Source organism: Equus przewalskii, chromosome 8 (assembly GCF_037783145.1).
Source record: "Equus przewalskii isolate Varuska chromosome 8, EquPr2, whole genome shotgun sequence".
Classification (NCBI taxonomy): Eukaryota; Metazoa; Chordata; class Mammalia; order Perissodactyla; family Equidae; genus Equus; species Equus przewalskii.
The window spans coordinates 66,813,395-66,834,252 of record NC_091838.1 but is presented as its reverse complement, the minus strand read 5'-3'; the positions used below and the strand labels follow the sequence as shown (position 1 = coordinate 66,834,252).

The 20,858-nt window shown below is 45.2% G+C and overlaps 1 long non-coding RNA gene across 1 annotated transcript; it reads left to right on the top strand.

Annotated features, from left to right (window-relative positions):
* The first annotated feature begins 4,666 nt into the window (after positions 1-4,666).
* LOC139085120 (uncharacterized) lies at positions 4,667-20,744 on the top strand. The gene is made up of 3 exons (XR_011543172.1): positions 4,667-4,809; positions 10,498-10,551; positions 18,248-20,744. It is a non-coding gene; the product is annotated as an uncharacterized lncRNA (long non-coding RNA).
* The last annotated feature ends 114 nt before the right edge of the window (positions 20,745-20,858 follow it).

Genomic DNA, 20,858 nt, shown 5'->3' with positions numbered 1-20,858 from the left:
TAAACAGACATGAGTGGTCCCTTGGGGCTTGCACATAATGGTGGTCACGGTTGCTACCTGGTAGGGCTATCTTGATCACCACCAGGACTTTGATAGGTGCAAGGTGTTGTCAGATCCCAAGTTCAGAGGGCTGTGGTTTAAAGACCTGGGGTGGGGCCTCAGGCCATCAAAAGAGACCCTATTCCACGAGAGTGGCAGTGTGGTGTAGTGGTCAAGCACATGGGCTTTGGAATCCAGCAGCTGTAGTTTTGCATCTTGACTCCTCCACGTAGGAGCCTCCTGGGGCAGAACTTAATCTTCTTGGGCCTCAGTTTCTCATCTGTGATCTGGGATCACAATGCCAGTCACACAGCTTGTTGTGAGAACGTCACACCTGCCGGTTATTGGGCTGCTGCTATGTGCCAGGCACCATGCTGACATGGCTTTTCAAGTTTAGTTCTTACAACAATCCCACGAAGCAGGAATTGTTTTTATCTTCATTTTATGGGTGAGGAAGCTGAGGCTTAGGAGGTTAAATAACATGCCCAAGATCATATAGTTGGCAAATGTGGGAGAGGGTATTTAAATTCCAGCACTCGGCCCATGTGTTGCCTGGCCCTGAACTTCTTCATGCCCATGCTTGGGTGGGGACAGGAAGAGGGGTCTGGAGCACTGGGGTAGGGGCATGGGAAGCTGAGAGTCCTCCCCTGGGAAGCAGGAGGCTGTAGGAGGTGGGATTGTGTGTGAGCTAAGGCTCTAGGCCCCCAGAGCATGCTCCATTGTCCCGTCAGACTTCACACACAAGCTCAAAGGTAAAATGTGAGAATTTCAAGATGGTGGCTGCAGAGCATTGAACCCCAAGTGCAGGGCCTTCTGAGCGTGGGGCCCTGTGTGACTGCACTGGTCAAATGCTCGTGAAGCTGACGCTATTGTAAATGCTGTCTATGGCATAGATGTTTCAAAAGTGAGAAGTAAATGCTTACTTTAGTGTGTGTGTGTGTGTGTGGCTCTTGCTATCTATTGAGTTTCTAAAATTGAGAGTGGACTCATCTACAGGGATGTATATTTTAAAACACCTGGCACCAGCCCAGCTCGTGTGATTTGGGAAAAATGAGTGTCTGGGCAATCTACTTACACAGAGTCTCTGCTGTCCCTTCAGTGGCCACACCGAGGACTCCCGAGCTCGCTGGGCTCCTCCCTGCCAAGTTTGAAGTGTTTAGTTCATACCGTCCTTGGGAGTAGAATAGTGCTGTGGCTAATGGCTTTGCTTCCAAGGACTCCAGTTCATACCGTCCTTGGGAGTACAATAGTGCTGTGGCTAATGGCTTTGCTTCCAGGGACTCCAAATACCTGGGTGTATGTTCCCCAAGCCCAAATACTTGGGGTTACTGACAAGGCTCGCAACCCTGCTACTTTCTAGCCCCCTGACCTTGGGCCCATTGCTTAACTCTTTTGAACCTCAGTTCGTCAACTGTAAAGTGGTATATGGTACCCATCTCCCATGCCTCTTGCAGGATTATAAATGACAATGGCGTGAAAAGCACCCAGCACAGGGCCTGGCATATATTGACCATTTAATAGATGTTGACCACTGTTATTATTCATGGGTTTAAAAACAGCAACAGAACTCAAGAATCGTGTGTATGTGGGCAGTTAAGGATCAAACTGGAATATTACCAGGTTTTAGATGAATGAGTGAGTTCTGAGAATTTCTCTCAGGAGTTCATCATCTAATGATAATACTTGAGATGTGTCCATCATTTTGTGGACACATAGCACTTTCTTACGCATTATTCCATTCTAGCCCCACAGGAGCCCTGCAAAATAAGAACAGGAAATTGATTATCCTGTTTTACAGACTGAGAAACTAGAGGCTCAGAGATCACCGACTGCTCATTTATTCAACAGTCATTTAATGAGTACTTACTGTGTGCAAGGCACTATGTTAGGTTTTAGGACAAAAATGAGTAAAAGATTTTTTTCTCCCCTTTTGAGGAAATTACTGGGGGTCAGGGTAGCAGGAGTAGGCTAAAGGAGGATGCTGAACTTAAGGTAATGGATCTGTCAGGATCAATCAGGTGATGGTGCAGAAACAACAACAACAAGTTTTGGTGGCTGAAAATAACGAAGATTTATTTCTTGTTCATGCTATTGGTCCATCATGGGTCAGCTAGTGGCTCTGCTCCACTCGATTTTCACTCTAAACCAGACAGATGGAGCAGCCGCAGGTTGGAACATTGCTGGTTGTTGTGGCAGGAGGAAAGAGATCTGAGATCGAGAGGGTCTCACACCAGCAGTCAAATTCTCCACTCATGGGCTAGACTTTTAATATGGCCCCACCCAACCACAGAGGGCAAGGCAGGAAGTAAAATTCTATTATGTGCCCAGAAGGCAGAGAGCTGGAGATATTTGGGGAACAGATTAATAACTACTCCAGCTGGACAGGCTCTGAAGGGTGGGTAGGAATCAGGTGACCGTTGGTGGGGAGAGAGGAAGAGGGATGAAGATGAAGTGGAGCCTTAAAGAGATGGAGGATGGGGAGTGGGAAACAATGGAAGAGTCAAGAGGCAGAAATGTGCAAGGCATTGGGGGAGGAATAGCGAGTCCGCCAGTCTGGCTGGAAGAGTTTGATTTGATAGTTTAACAAAAATACTGACTCAGCTCCTATTGTGTGTTAAGTGCTGGGGATGCCAAGAAAGAAAAGCATGCTACTTATCTTTGAACAGCTTACCATCTAGTAGGAGAGCTAGAGTGCACAGAGAACAAAGAGAATCAAAACATAAGAAAGAGTAACCAATGCTTATGTTTGCCTGGTACTCTTCTAAGATCTGCCCATATCTGAACTCATGCAATCATCACTGTGGCTCCATGAGGTAGGTGCTATTCTTATCCCCATTTTATAGGTGACAAAACCGAGGCATGGAGTGGCTAGTGCCTAGCAGAGGTGGGCTTCAAATCCAGGCCCTCCGGGTCCAGTGTCTGTGCTTTTAATTGCAAAAGCTTCACTCTACTGATTTTTGCCTGATGACTTGTGAGTTGGGGCTGTGTCCATAATCTTGGATGGCAAGTAGTTTTGCCTTGAGATCCAGAATGATAGATTGTTATTGGCTGCCTGGAGCTCCATGTTGGGAAGGTTTCCAAGACCAAGCTGGGACTCCGGCAGGAAAGAATGATGTGATTAATTAGTAATGCCTGCCATGGGCACGGGAGGTAGTACTGTCAGCACAATATTTTTGGTAACCTTGGTCTATTTAATGCCTACAGTAAAGTGTGTTCAATCAATATTAACAAATAAAGTCAAAACCAAACAACTAATTCATTGACTGTTTCCCTCATTTTTCAGTCTCTTTTCTTACTTTAAGGCTCTATCACATTTATGACAGCATAGGTATCCTTGTTTGAACAGCCAGCTTTGCTTTCTGGAGATTAATGTCTAAAATAGAAAAACCGCAACCCCTCAGGCAAACATAACACTTTAATTGTCAAACAATAAAAATACCAGCCAGCAAATGTCCAATCCATCACACCCCTGGTGCAGTCATCAGCTGGGATGGCATGGCAATGATAATACCGAGAGAAGGACTCTCATTGCTGAATCCAATTTCTGTACAAGGAAGAATCCATCAGCTGACTTGGGGAATTCAGCCATAAGAGAATCCAGCTGTAGCACGCGTCATTAGTGGAATTTCCTGCCTGGAAATGTTTTGAGGCATTCCTCTGTGGGGAAGGTTCTAGGAATATTGTCTCCCCCCACCATTCCCATCCCCAATCTCTTTTCTTGCCTTTTCTTTCCTGGGCACCACTTCTTTCTATGCTCAGACTTTCATATTCTTTCCCACACATTCCTAGGAATGGGTCCCAAATTCAGTTGTATCGAGATAGAGATATCAACTAGGAGCTTAGAGCTCAGACTTGGTCTCCTCTCCTGGGCCAGCTCTGATTAACTGCTTGAGGCTACGGAAATGCTGAGTTGAGAAGGTTTGTGATGGACTCAGCCTGAAAGCATGCTGGGATTGATTAGTGATGTCTGCCATGGGTATAGGCTTAGGGGCAGTAATTTGTGTAGGCTGCCGCTGGCTCTGTCAAGGTGGAAAGGCTGCCCTGTGCTTATAGCTGTGATTTTAGTGAACGAGCTCGGGGTTTGGTCTTAGGAGATGCTGTGCTAGCCCAAGTCCTATCTCTTCTCTTTCTGTGTGAATCTTAGACGTGTCACTTATATTCTCTCAATCTTAGTAAAACTCAAATAAAAATAATCCTCTTTATGGAGTGGTTGTAAATATTGTAGAGATGATACACATTCATTCAACAGATATTTCTTGAGCACAGTGTGGGGTTCTGGGGATACAATATGGATGTGGTTCCTGCCCACATGGAGCTTACAGTCTAATGGGGGGATATATTAGTTTTCTATTGCTCAATTATGACAAGTTGAGAGGCTTAAATCTGCACACATTTTTGTGTCACACTTTCTGTGGATCAGGAGTCTGGGCACGGCTTAGCTGGCTCTTCTGCTCAGGGTCTTATCAGATTGTGGTCAAGATGTCCGCTAAGTAGTGTTCTCATCTGGAAGCTTGACTGGGGAAATATCTGCTTCCTAGCTCATTTCGCTTGCTGGAAGAATTCATTCTTATGGTGTAAGACTGTGGGCCTCAGTTTTGGTTGGCTGTCACCTGGATTCCATCTGCAGGTCCTAGAGGCTACGCATGACAACCCAAGGCCTCCTGCAGTTCTTGCCACATGGGCTTCTCCAACATGGCTGGTTACTCCATCAAGCCAGCAAGGAGAGTGTCTCACTCTAGACTGCTGAGAAGGACTCTTGTGTAACCTAAGGTAACCATGGGGGTGACATCCCATTACCCTGCTATGTTCTATTGGTTAGAAGCGAGTCATGGGTCCCACCCATACTCAGGGGGAAGGGATTATACCAAGCCCTGGACAACAGGAAATGGGAATCACTGGGAGTCACTTTAGGATCTTTCCACTTCAGAGGCAAACAGAGTTTATTTATAAAAGAATATGTATATAAGGGAGATATATACATAAAACTAACAATAGTATAATAGTTCCTATGACAAGGGTGATTCAGGGTATAAGAAAGTACATATGGTAGTCTCAGGGTTTTCAGGGAGGACTTCCTGGAGGAAGTGATTTTTTTTAAAAAAAGATATGTGATTGTGATTATTTTCTTTTTGAATTAAGAGTTGTTGTCTTTTTTTCTGGGGAAGATTCACCCTGAGCTAACATTTGTTGCCCATCTTCCTGTTTTCTTCCCCTCTACCTAAAGTCCTAGTACATAGTTGTATATTCTAGTCGTAAGTTGTTTTAGTTCTTCTCTGTGAGCTGTTGCCACAGCTTGGCTACTGACAGATGAGTAGTGCAGTTCCACGCCTGTGAACTGAACCTGGGTTACTGAAGCGGAGTGTGTCAAACTTTAACTGCTAGGCCATCAGGGCTGGCTCAGGAAGTGATTTTTTAAAGCTAAGACCCCAAGAATGAGTAGGATTAGCCATATCATAATCCAGATATTAGTTCTTCTTTTCATTAGCATGTGCTACCCAGAATTGGAACAAGTCTTTAGATAAGGTCTTTCCAGCACTGACTACAGTGAGATCCTTTCTGTGCATGCTCTGGGATCTCTTCTTTGTTAATGGATCCCAAAGAAAATCAGCTCCTGGGCTTAGGTTTTGTGGGGTGGCAAGGAGAATAAGTACCAGGTTGGGAGGGTCATGGTGGGTCAGGAATAGAATTCTAGGGATGTTTCTGTCCAGCCAATGTCAATGCCCACTGATGTCCCCCTGGAAGGGAGGGAGGCCGATGGTGGCTCCTGGACAGAATGAGGAACCACCATCTGTTTCAGATTGGGCCATGGTTGAGGAATCCAGGGCCTAGCCAAAGCTTCTCCCATTCCACATGGATCTGTTTAGAAATAATGACAGCAATGGTAGTTGTCATCCAAAGTCATGTTCCAATTTACTAAGGTTTTAATAGGCATGATTTGCTATTATTGGGAATAATGCATCATAGTCTGAACACTTGCTGGGTGACAGGAACTGGCTAAGCCCTATGTGCTTGAGTTGGATTATCCATCTCAAGGAGGAGCTTCCTCCATGTCTTCTAACACGTGAAATGCTGGTGAGAGCGTTGTCTTCTCCTTTCCTCACTGACTATTAAAATTCTCTTCATCCTGTGTGCTCCATCTCAAGTTCCACCTCTTCTGAGAAACTGGCCATGGCCACTCCAGTGCATATCATCAGTACCACCAAGTTCAGCACCCCATTAGCTTCTGTCTTCCATCACTTGCTAATGAGATCATAGATTTTGGTGCTCTGTCCATCTGCCCTTTCTAGCTGCCCTTGGACCCTATGATCTCTCCCCCAGACAGTCTGATCACATTCAGCCTGATCTCTCTACTTCCCTCCCTGCCTCCACTCTGTTCTGGATAGTGCCAACACGTTGGATTTCCTAAAGTTCAGCCTTGACTGTATCCCTTTATCACACAAAAACTTTCCGTACCTTGTCTTTAAAACACCAATCTCACTTCCAGCAATTTATCCTCCAGACACACTTGGCCATGTGTGAAATGATGACGTGTACATTTTGAGTGCTATATCGCTTGCAGTAGCAACAAATCTGAAGCAACCTGCACATCCATCATTGGGGGCTTGGTTAACAAGGTCTGACACATTTATAACTGTGGTTTTTAAGCCAGGCTGCACAGTCAGCTCACCTGGGTGTGGTATATTAGGATGACTGCAAATTCTCTGCTTCTCCTTCCATTGAGAGGTGGAGTCTAATTCCCCTTCTCTTAAATAGGAATAGTCCCTTGTTTAGAGACTTGCTTGACCAACAGAATGGGATCAAATAGGTGATCTGAGAACTCCAAGGCTAAGTCGGAAGAAGCTTTGTAGCTTCTGCAGTGGCCTCTCGGAACTTTAGTTCTGGGATTAGCTAGTTGCCATGTAAGAAGTCTGACTATCCTGAGACCACCATGCTGTGAGGAAGCCCAAGCTAGCTGCATGGAGAGGGTGAGAAAGAGGGAGAGAGAGAGGAAGACCCATCCAGCCCCAGCTGTTGCAGCCGTCCCAGGCACCAGACACGTGAGTGAGGAAGCCTTCTTGGATATTCCGGCCTTTGCAGACATGATGTGGAGAACAACCAAGGATCTCAGTTGGTGTCAGAATCAAGGCCCCAGATACATGGCTCCAACTGAGCCATTCCAGTCATCTCCCAGCCATCCAAGCCACCCTGGTGAGGCCCCCAGTCTCTGTGGAGCAGAGACAAGCTGTCCCCACTGTGCCTTGCCAGAGTTCTTGACCTCAAAATCGGAAGCATACTAAAATAATTATTGTTTTACGCTTCTAAGTTTGAAGGTGGCTTATTAAAGAGGAATAGATAACTGGAACTCCTGGGGATCTTCCAGAATCTCCCAAGGCCACTGTAATGAACAACCATGTTGAGAACCACTGTCTATGCAATTAAATGCTATCTAACCATTTGAAACGAACAAAGAAGCTCCGTTTTGCCTTGGTATTTTGCCCAAGTTATATCGTTGGGGGAAAAATGGAAATTTACCAGAGAAGCTTTTATACTCTGCTACCATTTGTGTAAAATATATATGTAGACAGATGTGGATTATTTCTGGAATAATGTACAAGAAAATGAAAAAATGGTAAGTAACATTTGTTGGCTCCAGAGAGGGAAACTGGATGGCTGGGGGACAGAGGATGAATTTTACTTAATATCCTATGATAGCTTTCACATTTTAAAACACGTGAATGCACCAGTTCAATGGTAAATAAATTCTACCTGTTGCTTACCAGAAAACTCCAAATCCTTTAGCCTGATCTGGCCTTAGCCTTCATTTCCAGGCTTATTATTCATTCCTCTTATTTTACGTTTAAAACTGGTGTGGTAAGCAGAACAATGCCCCCTCTCCCCAAAGATGTTCGTTTCCTAATTCCTGGACCTGTGACTGTTACCTTATGCAGAAAAAGGGACTTCGCTAACGTGATTCAATTAAGGATTTTGAGATGGGGAGAATATTCTGGATTATTCGAGTGGGCCTGATGTCATCACAGCGTCCTTGTGAATGAAATAGAAGAGTCAGAGAAGGAGATTTGGGGATGGAGGTAGAGGTCAGGGCGATGGGATTGCTGACCTTGAAGATGAAGGAAGTGGGGCCATGAGCCCAGATGTGCGGGCGGCCTCTGAGAGCTGGAAAAGGCAAGAAAGCAGCTTCTCCCCTAGAGTTTCAGAAACAAAGGCCACACCTTGATTTTAGCCCAGCGAGACCTATCTCAGACTGTGGCCTCCAGAAAGGTAAGATAACAATTTTATGTTGTTTGAAGCCACTAAGTTTAAGTTTATGGTCAATTTGTTACAGCAGCCATAGGAAATTAACACAGTGGTGTTTCTCCAGATGGTGTTCCAAGAAATAGGCCTTTTCAGGGAACATTAATGAAAATAATGAAAAAGTTCTCCAAAGTCAAATAAAAAACAAATTATTATAATTTTTAAACAAGTTAAATGAGGTGTAATTTACACACAAAATGTATAGCCAAGTGTGCACGCAGTTCAATGAGTTTTGACATATTCGTATATCCCTGTAATGTACCATCTCAATCAAGATATACAATGTGTTCATTACCCCAAAATGTTTCTTGTGCCCTTTGCTATCCCTACCTCCTGCCCCAGGCAATCACTGATGTGCTTTTGGTCACCAGAAAAATTATTTTTAACTGTAGGATTTCTCAGGATCTTTAATATGTGAAGAGTATTGTGAGTGTCCAAGAGGAAGTGCTGTGTAGCAGGCTGCATCCTCAGGTTTGTGTGACCACAGGTCCTTTTGTCCTGGAGCATCTCACAGGATGCGGGGCTCTCCAAATACACCTGAGAAATGGTTTCCTGCCCACCTGCCTCAGCTCAGGCATTTCTCCCCTCTGGGAGTGCCCATCTCCAGCCTTTGAAAACTTACTTATCCTTTAAGGCCCAGCTCCAGGACGAGCTTCTCCACAAAGTGGTCCCTTCCCTCTGCTAAGTCTCATGTCCTTTGTTTTACATCTCTTGCAGCACACAAATTGCAAGTATTGGTGCAATATTATGTTATATTTGCGTTATAGATACATAGTGCACAGTGTTTTCTGAGGGCAATGAATGACTGTTTGCTGTTACTATTACATGGTTATCAGGAAACACTCAAGTGTTCATCAGGGAGTGAGAAAGATATGCTCCAGGGGCTGGCCTAGTGGCCCAGTGGTTAAGTTCTCGTGCTGCACTTAGGCGGCCCAGGATTTCCCCAGTTTGGATCCTGGGTGCAGACCTAGCACTGCTCGTCAAGCCATGCTGAGGTAGCATCGCGTGTAGCAGGGCCAGAAGGACCTACAACTAGAATACGCAACTATGTACTGGGGGGCTTTGGGGAGAAGAAGAAGAAAAGAAGATGGGCAACAGAGGTTAGCTCAGGCGCCAATCTTTAAAAAAGGAAAAAGAAGATATGCTCCAAGGTAACTTTCAGGCTGCCCTAGACTTGGAGCCCTCACCTGCTAAAACATTTTTAAGCTCTGCCTCAGCAGTCCGTAGCTATGTGAGTTTAACAGGCTGTTGGCGAATGATTCCCTCATCTTCCTATCCCATATCCAGCCCAACACATCCCTGAGTCCTGTGGATTTTACTTCTGAAGAGTCTCTCCCATCCACAGCTTTCTCTCTATCCCCTCTCCCAGTGCCCTCGTTCAGGTTTTTACCGCCTCTAACCTGCACTGTTACAGCAGTCCTCTCGATGGTCTCCCCAGCTTCGGTCTTGCTCCTCCTCTGATCTACTCCCCATTCTAATGCCAAGATCCTGATCCTGTTGTCCTTCTACTTAGAACCCTGAACACAATTGCCCATTGCTTATAAGATCAAGTTGGAAGGGCTGGCACGCCAGATGTGGCCCTCCTCAATAAGCCCCTTCTTCTCAAGCCTCACCTGCTGTTCCGCTTTTCTCTGCACCCTCCGTTACGATCAGTGTGGCTCCTCACAGCTTCAAGGACACGCTGCTGCTTTCAGGGTGCCATGTTTTTCCTACAACCTGGGAAGCCCTTCCACTTCTCCATCTGGCAAACTTCTAGCCATTGGAAGACCTTTCCAAATATCACCCTGGGAAGACTTCTCATCTTCCCAAGCCATGAGGAAATCCTTCGCTTCATTACACATCAGTGGTATTTGAATGCATTGCTTTGGAATAATTCTTATCTAATTGCATTCCAATGATAATGCACTGGTTTAGATGCTGTCCCCCCTAGCCTAAATATGAGTCTTGTGAAACACAAGTGACATACTTTATACTTTATCTTTGTATCCCCAGCACTTAGCAGAGCATCTGGCAAAACATATTTGTGATTGATGATGACTAACACTTACTGAGTTTTTAATATGTGCCTGGCATGGCACTAAGTACCTTTGTGGGTTAGCTGGATTATTTGACTTATTTCTCACACAGCCCTGTGAGCAAGGTTTTGTTAATGTCTCTATTTTGCAGGAGAGAAAACTGAGCCTCAGAGAGGTTAAAGAAATTTCTAAGGATGCACAACTGGTAAGTGGTGGAACTTGTATTTGAACCCTAGTTTATCCAGTTTATTCTCTTAATACTAGCTATTAGTACTTCTTGAATGAATGGTTGAATAAATGAATGAGTGCATGAACACAGTCCTTTATTTGAATATTTCAAGTGCATGTCTCCCAGCAGCAGACCATGACCATGCCCCTGGCTTGGAAAACGGAGCGGAGATATCTAGTCAGAGGCAATAGTACAAGTAAAGCCTGAAGATGAGGAGGTGGAGACTCAGAGAAGTGAAAAGACTTGCCCCAGGAGGCAGAGTCGTAAGTGACAGAGTCGGCCTTTGGACTCAGATAGGTTTCCAGTGTGGGAGCCCTGGAGCTTGGCTCCTGCTTCCAGTAGCTGCCTTCTCCAGGGAAATTCCAACTTGAAGGCATTTCTAGTTGTGGATTTAAGGAGTCAAGAGGGAGCTCAGTGCCCTCTGGGGAAGGCCACCCCTTCAGGCCTTCCCCCTCCACTGGCTGCAGCGAAGAGGTGCTCAAGCTCAGGGTCCCTTTGACCCTTAAGAGGAAGTGAAGAGGATGTTCCAGAATTCTTTGTGCTCCTCGAAAGAGCCCTGTTTCACCCTCAACACTCACAGCTCACCTGGTTCCTGCTTGGGGGCCCTCAGGATCAGTCTCGCTGTGTCTTTATCACTGTTGACACCAGTCCCTACAGAGCCTAGGTTCACAGGACATCCCTCATGTCTTGGACCTTTGTCCCTACACAGCTTTGCATGTCCCCTTCCATGAGCCCATCACTTAGTGCTCCCTGGCTCCTGAAACCCTTTTGCTGTCACTCTGGGACCTGTGGTCAGCCATCAGCACAATCTCCTGTATCTTCACCTGTCTTCTTTGAATGTTCTCTTCATCTTCTTCCTCCTACAGAAACTGGATCCCACCTGAGGACATGGTCTTCCCTGTAGCCCTTTCCCACAGTCCACTAGACACATAGCCCTAGATGTGGAGTAGGTCTCCTGTTTGTCCCTTGTGGCCCTTCTAGGTGATTTTGCCATCTCCTCACTAAAAATTCCAAACTTTATATCCTCCCAGTAACACTTGGAGTGCTGACCCCGTCCTCCCCAAAATCTTGCAGGTTTTAGCTCCTGGCTCACTGTCACTCTCTCCAAAACTACTCCTGTCCCAATTCTTGGTGATTTCACTACCTGTGTAGATATCCCAATGCCCTCCAATGACCTTGTCCATCATCTTACCTGAGCCACGAACTCCCGTGGTCATACCCTACGCCAGTGCTGCCCAACGGGACTTTCTGTGTTGATGGAAATACTCTTTATCCGTGCTGTCCAATAGAGTAGCCGCTAGCCACACATGGCCACTGGGTTCTTGCAAGGTAGCTAGTGCAATTGAAAAAGTGGGTTTAAAACTTTATTGAATTTTAATTAATTAAAATCTAAATAGACCCATGTTGTTAGTAGCTCTTGCATTGGACGGCACAGCCTGGACCATGGAATCACCACTAATTATATCCCCGTTTAATCCCAGTTTCAAGAACCCCATTCTCTGCTGAATCCCACTCTAACTTCCCAGTTTAGTTCTTCTGGTTCCTGACCCCAGCGCATGCTTGGCTTTACTGGGACCTGCAATCCAGCGATCCTATTACTTTTTCACAGGCCCTTATTTTGTCTGAATCCTTGTGTCTTTTTCATCCAGCCGCAATTCCATGATCTTTCATTATAGGCCCTCCCTTGCAGACAGCTTCAACAAACTGGTTCCTTTCTCACTTCGTTGTGGGTGGCTGCCTAAACCTCGACCCTGTTTAAATCCAACGCTCTGCTCTCTCCTTGTCTGCAGACTTGACGCTGAACGTGGCTGGAGAAAAACAAAGGATGCTGATGCATCGCACAGGTGGCATCCACGCTGCTTAACGAGCACTTGTGTCTCTAGTCTGTTCTCTCCCCTGGACAGCTGTTTCACACCTTATCCTCTCTCCTCATACTCCTAATACTGTCCCCTTCCTCTGTCTCAACTGATAAACTTGATTCCTATTTCATGGAGAAAACTTAAACAGCAGAGGAAACTTCCAGGAGCTCCCACCACTTTGTTTACCAGTTTACCCACATCTGGGCACATATGCCCCACTTTCCCTCAAACTGTCCATGCTCCTCTTTTGGGCTGGCCTCTCTTGTGGCTAGATTTCATCCTCTCTCACCTATCACGTACATCTTTAGAAATTCTCCCCTCTTTCCCAGCAGTCATCAATGGATTCTTCTCATCGGTATGTACGTTAGCTGTAATTTTTCCTCCTCAGGGCTTTGTGTCTGCTGTTTCCTTTCCCTGCCATGCTGTTCCGGTATATATCCACAAAGCTCGTCTCTTCATTTCCTTCAGGGCTTTGCACAAATATCACCTCCTGAGCATACTACTTAAAATTGCAAAATGTCCCCCCTCCTTGTCTCATTTTACGTTTCTTCGTAATACTTCACCACCAGCTGACATGTTGTAGACTCTATTTGATCCTGAAGGGCAGGGATTTTTCATCATTTTTTTTTCATTACTGTATCCCCAGCACGGAGAATAGTGTCAGGCACATGACAGGCCCTGGTGATTGTTTGTAGAAAGAACTATTCAGTGACTTTCCTTATCTGACATTCCTACTGGTTTCAGCAATGGTGCGATTTTTCTTTACAAAGAGGGACAGCTATTCAGAATGGTATTACCGCCCTCAGCTCTCACTTAGAAGTTCTTACAGCAGAGCTTCTCAAACTTTAGTGTGTGTTTGAATTACATGGGGATTTTGTTAAAATGCGGCTTCTGATTCAGCAGGTCTGGGGTGAGGCCCGAGATTCTGCATCTTTAGCAAGCTCCCAGGTCATATAGATGCTGCTAATCCAGTCCCCACTTTGAATAGAAGCCTTGTTCTTCTTTCTTTTCTTAAAAAAAAAACAGAGTGAGCATAAATATTTACACAGCACATTTACATATTTACAGTGTAAACATGACCCTGAATTCAGGTAGTTCTGTGGTCAGTGCCTCTGTAGCTGCCGGTTATGACATCGGTGCAGAGAGCTTCATCCATCACTACGTATGCCATGGGAGGAAGCGGTGGCTGGTTAGGTTGTTAAAGGATGACTATCCATTGTTCCGGGCAGAATTAGTTTCTTTTTTTTAATGCGTGTGTATGCGTGCAAGAACATTATTATTGATGCTAAAGTTAGCAGTTAACAAATTAGCTAATTTGGCTAATGCAATTTGCCAAATTTTGGCGTGAATCAATGCAAAGACAAGCCCTGCCTTTCTGCTCAGATTATTATTATTACATCACTCCGCTAGAGAACAATGTGGAGTGTTTCCTAAGATAATCACCAACATCACATAGTTTTGAAATCATAGTGAGGGCCTCCTGGCACAGTTTGTAATGCCACAAAGAGGCCCAGCTGGGGTGGGGGGCAAGGGGAGACTAAAACTAGCCAGCACCTCTTTGCCAAGCCAGGTGATCCGGCTGGGGTTGCACTGCCTTTTTCACCTAGAGGGGGTGCATTTTTTCAAATTGAATAAAAGAATCTGACGTTCAATGGCTTTGGTCTTAAAGCTAGAGAGACCCGCAAAGGAAAACGGCACTGAGCACAGCACTTTGATTTCAGGGATGTGGACACACTGAGGGCTAGGACACTGGTCTTGGTTCCCATCAACATCATCAGCAGCATCAGCAGCATCACCATCACCATCATCATCACCATCATCATCTAACATTTATACAGAGCTTAAGATGCACAAAGCACTGGGCCAATTACTTTACATATGTTGTCTCATTGGTTCCCTACAACAATAACCTCAAAAGTTAACTATTATTATTATCATCATCATCGTCCTCACTTACAGAGATGGAAACTGAAACTTGGAGAGCTTAAGCAACTTGCTTGCCTAGAGTCACAGAGCTATGAAAAGTGTAATTTTCAAAAATGTCGATCATGGATCTCAGGCAAATATAAAGTGATTCCATGTTGGAGATTTTATTTAACTCATTGATTAGTGAAGGAACCAGGGCAATGTTAAAACTTATCCAAAGCGCATTAGAAGATTTAGGTAGATGCAGATGATTTAACAAAGAGATATAAAAAAGTGTGGTAGGCTGAACAATGCACTCCCCGCTCTCACCAAATGTTCCCTTCCTGAGTCTGGAACTTGTGAATACGTTTTCTTACATGTAAAAAGGACTTTACGGCTGTGATTAAGTTAAGGATTTTGAGACGGGGAGATTATTCTGGATTCTCTGGGTGGGTTCAGTGTAATCACAAGCATCTGTGTAAGAGCGAGGCAGGAGTGTTAGCGAGAGGGAGCTGTAAGAATGGAAGCAGAGGTTCTAGTGGTCTGCTTTAAAGACGGAGGAAGGGGCCATAAAATCCTGCGCAGAAGCTGGAGAAAGCAAGGGAACAAGTCCTCTTCTAGAGCTTCCAGGGGGAACCAGCCCCGCTGACACCTGGTTTTAGCCCAGTGAAACTGACTCTGGACTCTGATTTCTAGAACTGTAAGATAATAAATTTACATTGTTTTAGCCCTAAGATGTGGTAAACTGTTACAGCAGCTGTAGGAAATTCATACAACAAGACGACTGGATTACATAGAAAGCTGTTGGAATGTAATGTCGAATAAGGCCGTAAACCATAACCCTTGGAGCTAATTCTTCTGCCAGAGTGAAATTATTTGCATCTTTACTGGATCCACATTTACAGTTAACTTCTGCTCCTACAGAGGTAAAAATTGTCCAGTCAATAGAAAGTGGAGTCTAGCACTGCACTGAGAGAACGCTCAGGAATCTCTTCTGCTTATTCCCACGTGTTGGTTACTCTTTTGCACAGCTAGGAAGTGGAGGAGCTGGGATTCGAACAAGGCTCTTTCAAGGGCAGAACTTACGCTCTTAACTCTTAAGAGACATGCCTTCTCCTACCATTAGCTGGTAGACTAGCTAGGCAATCTGGGGTAAGAAAACTGTGCATAGGACTGAGAACACAGCTCCAAGACTGCCTGAGTGAGTTCACTGACCCTTTCATGCTGCTTCCCCTGAACAGAGGACCCCAGAAAGAGCCTCGCTCCCTTCCCGATGCACATCATGGAAATTCCTGCCCTAGGTCTCTGAAAACTTGAGTCAAGCTTTTAATAGGTGGTTTAGATACGTTCCTGGTGGGTGTGACTTGAAAGCTGGGGTGAAAAGCTGAAATGCCTTCCCCACTCCTCCTTGCCTCACTCAGGAACAAAGGTCTCTCAAAATCCCTGCTTTGAAAATATATTACTTGGAGGCTGGCCTGGTGGCTCAGTGGTAAGTTCACACGTTCTGCTTCGGTGGCCTGGGGTTCACTGGTTTGGATCCTTGATGCAGACCTACACACCGCTTGTCAAGCCATCCTGTGGCAGGTGTCCCACATATAAAGTAGAGGAGGATGAGCATGGATGTTAGCTCAGGGCCAGGCTTCCTCAGCAAAAAGAGGAGGATTAGCAACAGATGTTAGCTCAGGGCTAATCTTCCTCAAGAAAAAAAATATATTACTCGGTTAAGTGTCGTAACACCTTGCCTAGTAAACACTTGATAAAAGTTTGAATTGCCTGTGGTGTGGTAGAAGGGAGAAGTGAAGACTTTGGGCTTGGGAATGGCTAGCAGGAGCAAATGAGTGGCGTCAAGAACTAGCATGGCATTCTCAAGAGAGAGCATGGTGATGATCCTGACTGTGGCTGGGAGCTTTTACAGGGAAGTGGGCTCTGTGGTTGGGCACAGTCTTGAACGAGGGCTGGGCAATGTAGGTTTACCCTGTAGGGCAATCATTCTTACACTGACTGAGCATTAGAATAAGCTGGGGAGAATTAAGAAGCACTAACGCGCAAACCCTGAGTTAGTTTGCTAGGGTTACCGTAACAAAGTAGCACAGACTGGGTGACTTAAACCATAGAAATGTATTTCCCCACAGTTCTGGAGGCTAGAAATACAGGTCAAATTGTCAGCAGGGTTGTTTCCTTCTGAGGCCTCTCTCCTTGGCTTGCAGATGGCAGTCTTCTCTGTGTCTTCACATGGTCTTCCCTCTGTAAATGCATCCAAGTGTCCTCTTTTTATAAGGACACCAGTCAGATCGGATTAGGGTGCATCCTAAAGAACTCATTTTAACTTAATTACCTCTTTATAGACCCTATTTCCAAATACAGTCACATTCTAAGGTACTGGGGTTAGAACATTAACATGTGAATATTGGGGTGATACATTTCAGCCCATAACAGACCCCATCCTCAGAGGCTGCTTCAAGTGATAAGGAATGGGGCTGAGGCTTTGGTAAGGAAAGCTCCATTTTAATGTGTGTCTAGGAGTGAGAACCACTGCTGTGGGGTCTACAGTGTAGGCAACTGTGAGTGAAAGCTGGGGATGAAGTGGGCAGAGTTGTTTGCTGGTGAAAGCCTTGCACTGGCACTCCATTGTTCTCACCAGTGAAAGGATTTGGACAATCAATCAAATACGTTAGCATCACTGGTTTCATCTGTAAGTGAAGACTAACACTTGGCCTGCCTTCAGGCAGGATGTTGGATCAGGTGCTTTCCCGAGGCTTCTTCCAGTTCTAAGATTTCTTATTCTGGCAGCAGTTGTAAGGTCAACTTATGGTGGTGATGAGGGTTGGAGGGGACAGGAAGTGAGCCAATTTTAATGTGTTACAACCACCACTGCGGCCCCACCTCCCCACTGTCATTATCACCGCTAGCAACTTCACCAACATCGCTGGGCCCATCATCTTTATCACAAGCATCATCACCATTGCGACTGCTCTCTCTACATCTGCTGCCATTGCCCCTCCCCCACTGTCATCAGCAGGGGCAACTGTAATAGCAGCAGCTGCAGCAGCCATGGGTTCTATGTCTCTAGAGACATAGGCTGTCACATTCTGGAACTGGATCACTTAGACCAAGTTATTAATTTTGTATTGGATGAAACTGAGGTCCAGAGATGTTAATTGACTTACTCTAGGCCACAGAGCTATTAAACAGATAAACCTAAGTCCAAGATCCTATCTTTTTTTTTTTTTTTTGAGGAAGATTAGCCCTGAGCTAACTACTGCCAGTCCTCTTTTTTGCTGAGGAAGCCTGGCCCTGAGCTAACATCCATGCCCATCTTCCTCTAATTTATATGTGGGACGCCTACCACAGCATGGCGTTCCAAGCGGTGCCGGTGCACCTGGGTGCCGTGTCCGCACCTGGGATCCGAACCAGCGAACCCCAGGCCACTGAGAAGTGGAATGTGAGAACTTAACCGCTGCGCCACCTGGCCGGCTCCCAAGACCCTATCTTTTGAACTCACGTTAACAGGTCCTTTCTACTGGCTTACACGACCTCATTACCACTCATCAGTGGGGAGGCTGAGCTGTGGAGACCCCGACTCTCTGAGCTTGCTGTTCCTTCTAGTCAGAAGCACACCGTCATGGAAAGCAGCCCCATTAAACTCAGATCCCCTGTGCCGGGGTTCTTATTCCCCTTTTCAAGGGGCTGAAACGCTCTGGTTTAAGAGTCGGGTGTGATCCTTCTTTTAATTTTTTCAGTTAGGACTTGGTCAGCAAACAATGAAATAAACCCAACCAAACATGGACTAAGCAAAACAGAAACTTACTGGGTCCTGCAACTGAGAAGACCAAGGGCAGCCCCAGCTTCAGGCATGGCCAGATTCAGGGCTGGCACGATGTAATCAAACGTCTCTCCTTTCTCTGTAGCTTGCACGCTGTTGGCTGTCTCAGGCTCTCCACGTGGTGGCGAGACGGTAGCTCCAGCCCCTGAATCCTCTGGGTTCCTGGGACAGCGGGAGAGATGTCCTCCTTTTCTCAACAGCTCAAGCAAGTCATGGGATGAAATAATTCAAAAAATATTTACTGAGGGCCCACTATGCACCAGGGACTCTTCCGTATGCTGGGACACGGAGAAGAAGAGACAGAAGAGCTTCTGGTCGTCATGGAGCTTTCACACGACAGCCTTTGTGGGCTCTGATTGGACTGTCTTTGGACACGTGCTATCTGTGAACCAATCACTGTAGCCTGGAGTATGTGACGTAAGGAGTGGCTTGGGCTGGGTCGTGTGCCCCTCTTAAAGAAGGCAAGCTGCTTCTTTGTGAGTGCAGGCACTATGTCCTGGTTATGTTTGTGGTGTGTCTCCAGGCGCAACGCAAGGATGTGCCCATCATAAGCATATGAGAAATGATGCCACATGAGTGAGTGAACAACTGAATAAATAAGCAAAAGAGGGAGAAAGTACATGATAGGCAAATGCATAGAAACTCCTTAAAAGGGGACAAATCCAAACAAACAACCATAAAATGATGGCTATCAGTGGCCAACCAGAAAAGTGATATAATAGTCACTGTAAATTGTGTGCTAAAAATATTTGCACAGTGTTTCTCATCAGGACAAGAAAATCCTACTCATTATTCAGAGAAACATTAGAAACAAAACTGAAGTTGTGGTTACTTTCGAAGTCGTCCTTGGGGTCGACAAACCCAAGGGTCACTCTGGGCCTCACACTTTGAGGAGCATGTGAAAGAAGCAATGCAGACAGCTCACAGCTGGCAGGTAAAATATGTTGATGTCATTATGTAAACATCTGCCACCCTCACCTTTCCGCTTTCCCTGTCTCAGCCTGCTGTGGACACCTGGGAAACGTTTCTCCTCGCTGTCTGATGTTCTTGGGCACAGCCTCTCAGTTTCTTTGATGGAGGCTGCCTTTGATGTTCATTTTATGCAGATTTCAATTGGTAAAAAAATACAAGGCAAGAAAAAAATCTGAAAGAAAAATTTATACCTCTAAAACCTAGCATGGGAAGGGTCTTTTATTGGTCCTAGATCCTGAAAGATTTGTTTCCAACTGTCTTGTACAAAACCTCGGTGGGTCAGCACGTGGAGGAATGTGTGTAATTTTAGTCGTTGCACAGCTCAAGAAAGGACACGTAGAGGACACACAGGAAGAGGCAAACTAAATTATTAAGAGGACCCTACCTTTGAACAAGACTTTAAAGGATATGGACCCAAAAGTGGAAAGACCAAAGTTTTAAAGAAATAAGTAGATGCTATGAGTTCATGAAGGGCATGGGAAAGATGCCTATAAATGAGCTGGTTCGCCAAATCCCAATGGACCCAAATATGATGTTTCTAAAAGGATGGCTCATAGTGAGTAGGAGTGGTTGCAAACAATGGTGGCAAACACTTGGAATTTACTACCCTTAGAAGTAGCACTGTTTGAAAAGATAAAGTTCTTTAAGAATTTGGGTAAGTCTATGGGTGAGAGAGCAAGAGGGAGTCTTCAGAGATGGGAGGGTGCTCTAGAGGCAGCCCCACCCATAAGGGACAATCACACCCACCCTCAGTTCTTCTGTCAGAGACAGAGTGTTAGACAAGCATCCAGGTGGATCATGGACGAGCTCAGGACAGGTCTCAACAATGTTGTGAGAATAAACCAAGGAGATCTGCTGTATGTTTGAGGTTTTTCTGGGACAAGAATGGTTATCATTAGAATTAATGCCATGAATGAATGATTAAGCAAATAACTGAAGAGAAATCATGAGTAGAGGGCTTTTTGTAACTTTTCCTCTTGACATAATTACAGACTCACAGGAAGTTGCAAACGTAGTACGGAGTCACATGTACCCTTCACCCCGCTTCCTTCCAATGGTGACATCTTATAAAGCTGTAGTACAAAATCAAAACCAGGAAAGTGACTTTGGTACATTACTGTTAACTAGGCTACAGACCTTATTTTGCTTTCACCATTTTTTAAGGCTGCGTTCATTTGTGTGTGTGTCTATGTAATTTCATTCCATAGATAGATTCGCCTCATCACCGTCACAATTAAGATACAGCCCTGCTCTATCGCCACAGAACTCCTTCATGCTACCTCTTGCATTCCCACCTGCCCATCTTCCCCCTCCCCTGGCAACCACTAATCTGTTCTTCATTTCTATGTTTTGTCATTTCAGCAATGTCACAAAAGTAGAATCATACCTCAAAACGTATGTAACCTTCACAGACTGACTGTTTTCATTAAGCGTAATGCCCTTGAAGACCATCCAGGTTGTTGCATGTGCCAATAGTTCATTTGTTTTGCTGCTGAGCAGTATTTCATTGTACGGATATACCAAAGTTTGTTCTGCCACTCCCCTATTAAAGGACATTTGGGTTGTTTTCAGTGTTTTGCTTTTATGAATAAAGCTGCTATGAACATTCACGTACATGTTTTAGTGTGAACACAAGTTTTCACTTCTCTGGGAGAAATGTTCAGGAGTATGATTGCTGGGTTATACGCTAAGTGCATGTTTAGTTTCGTAAGAAACTGCCAAAC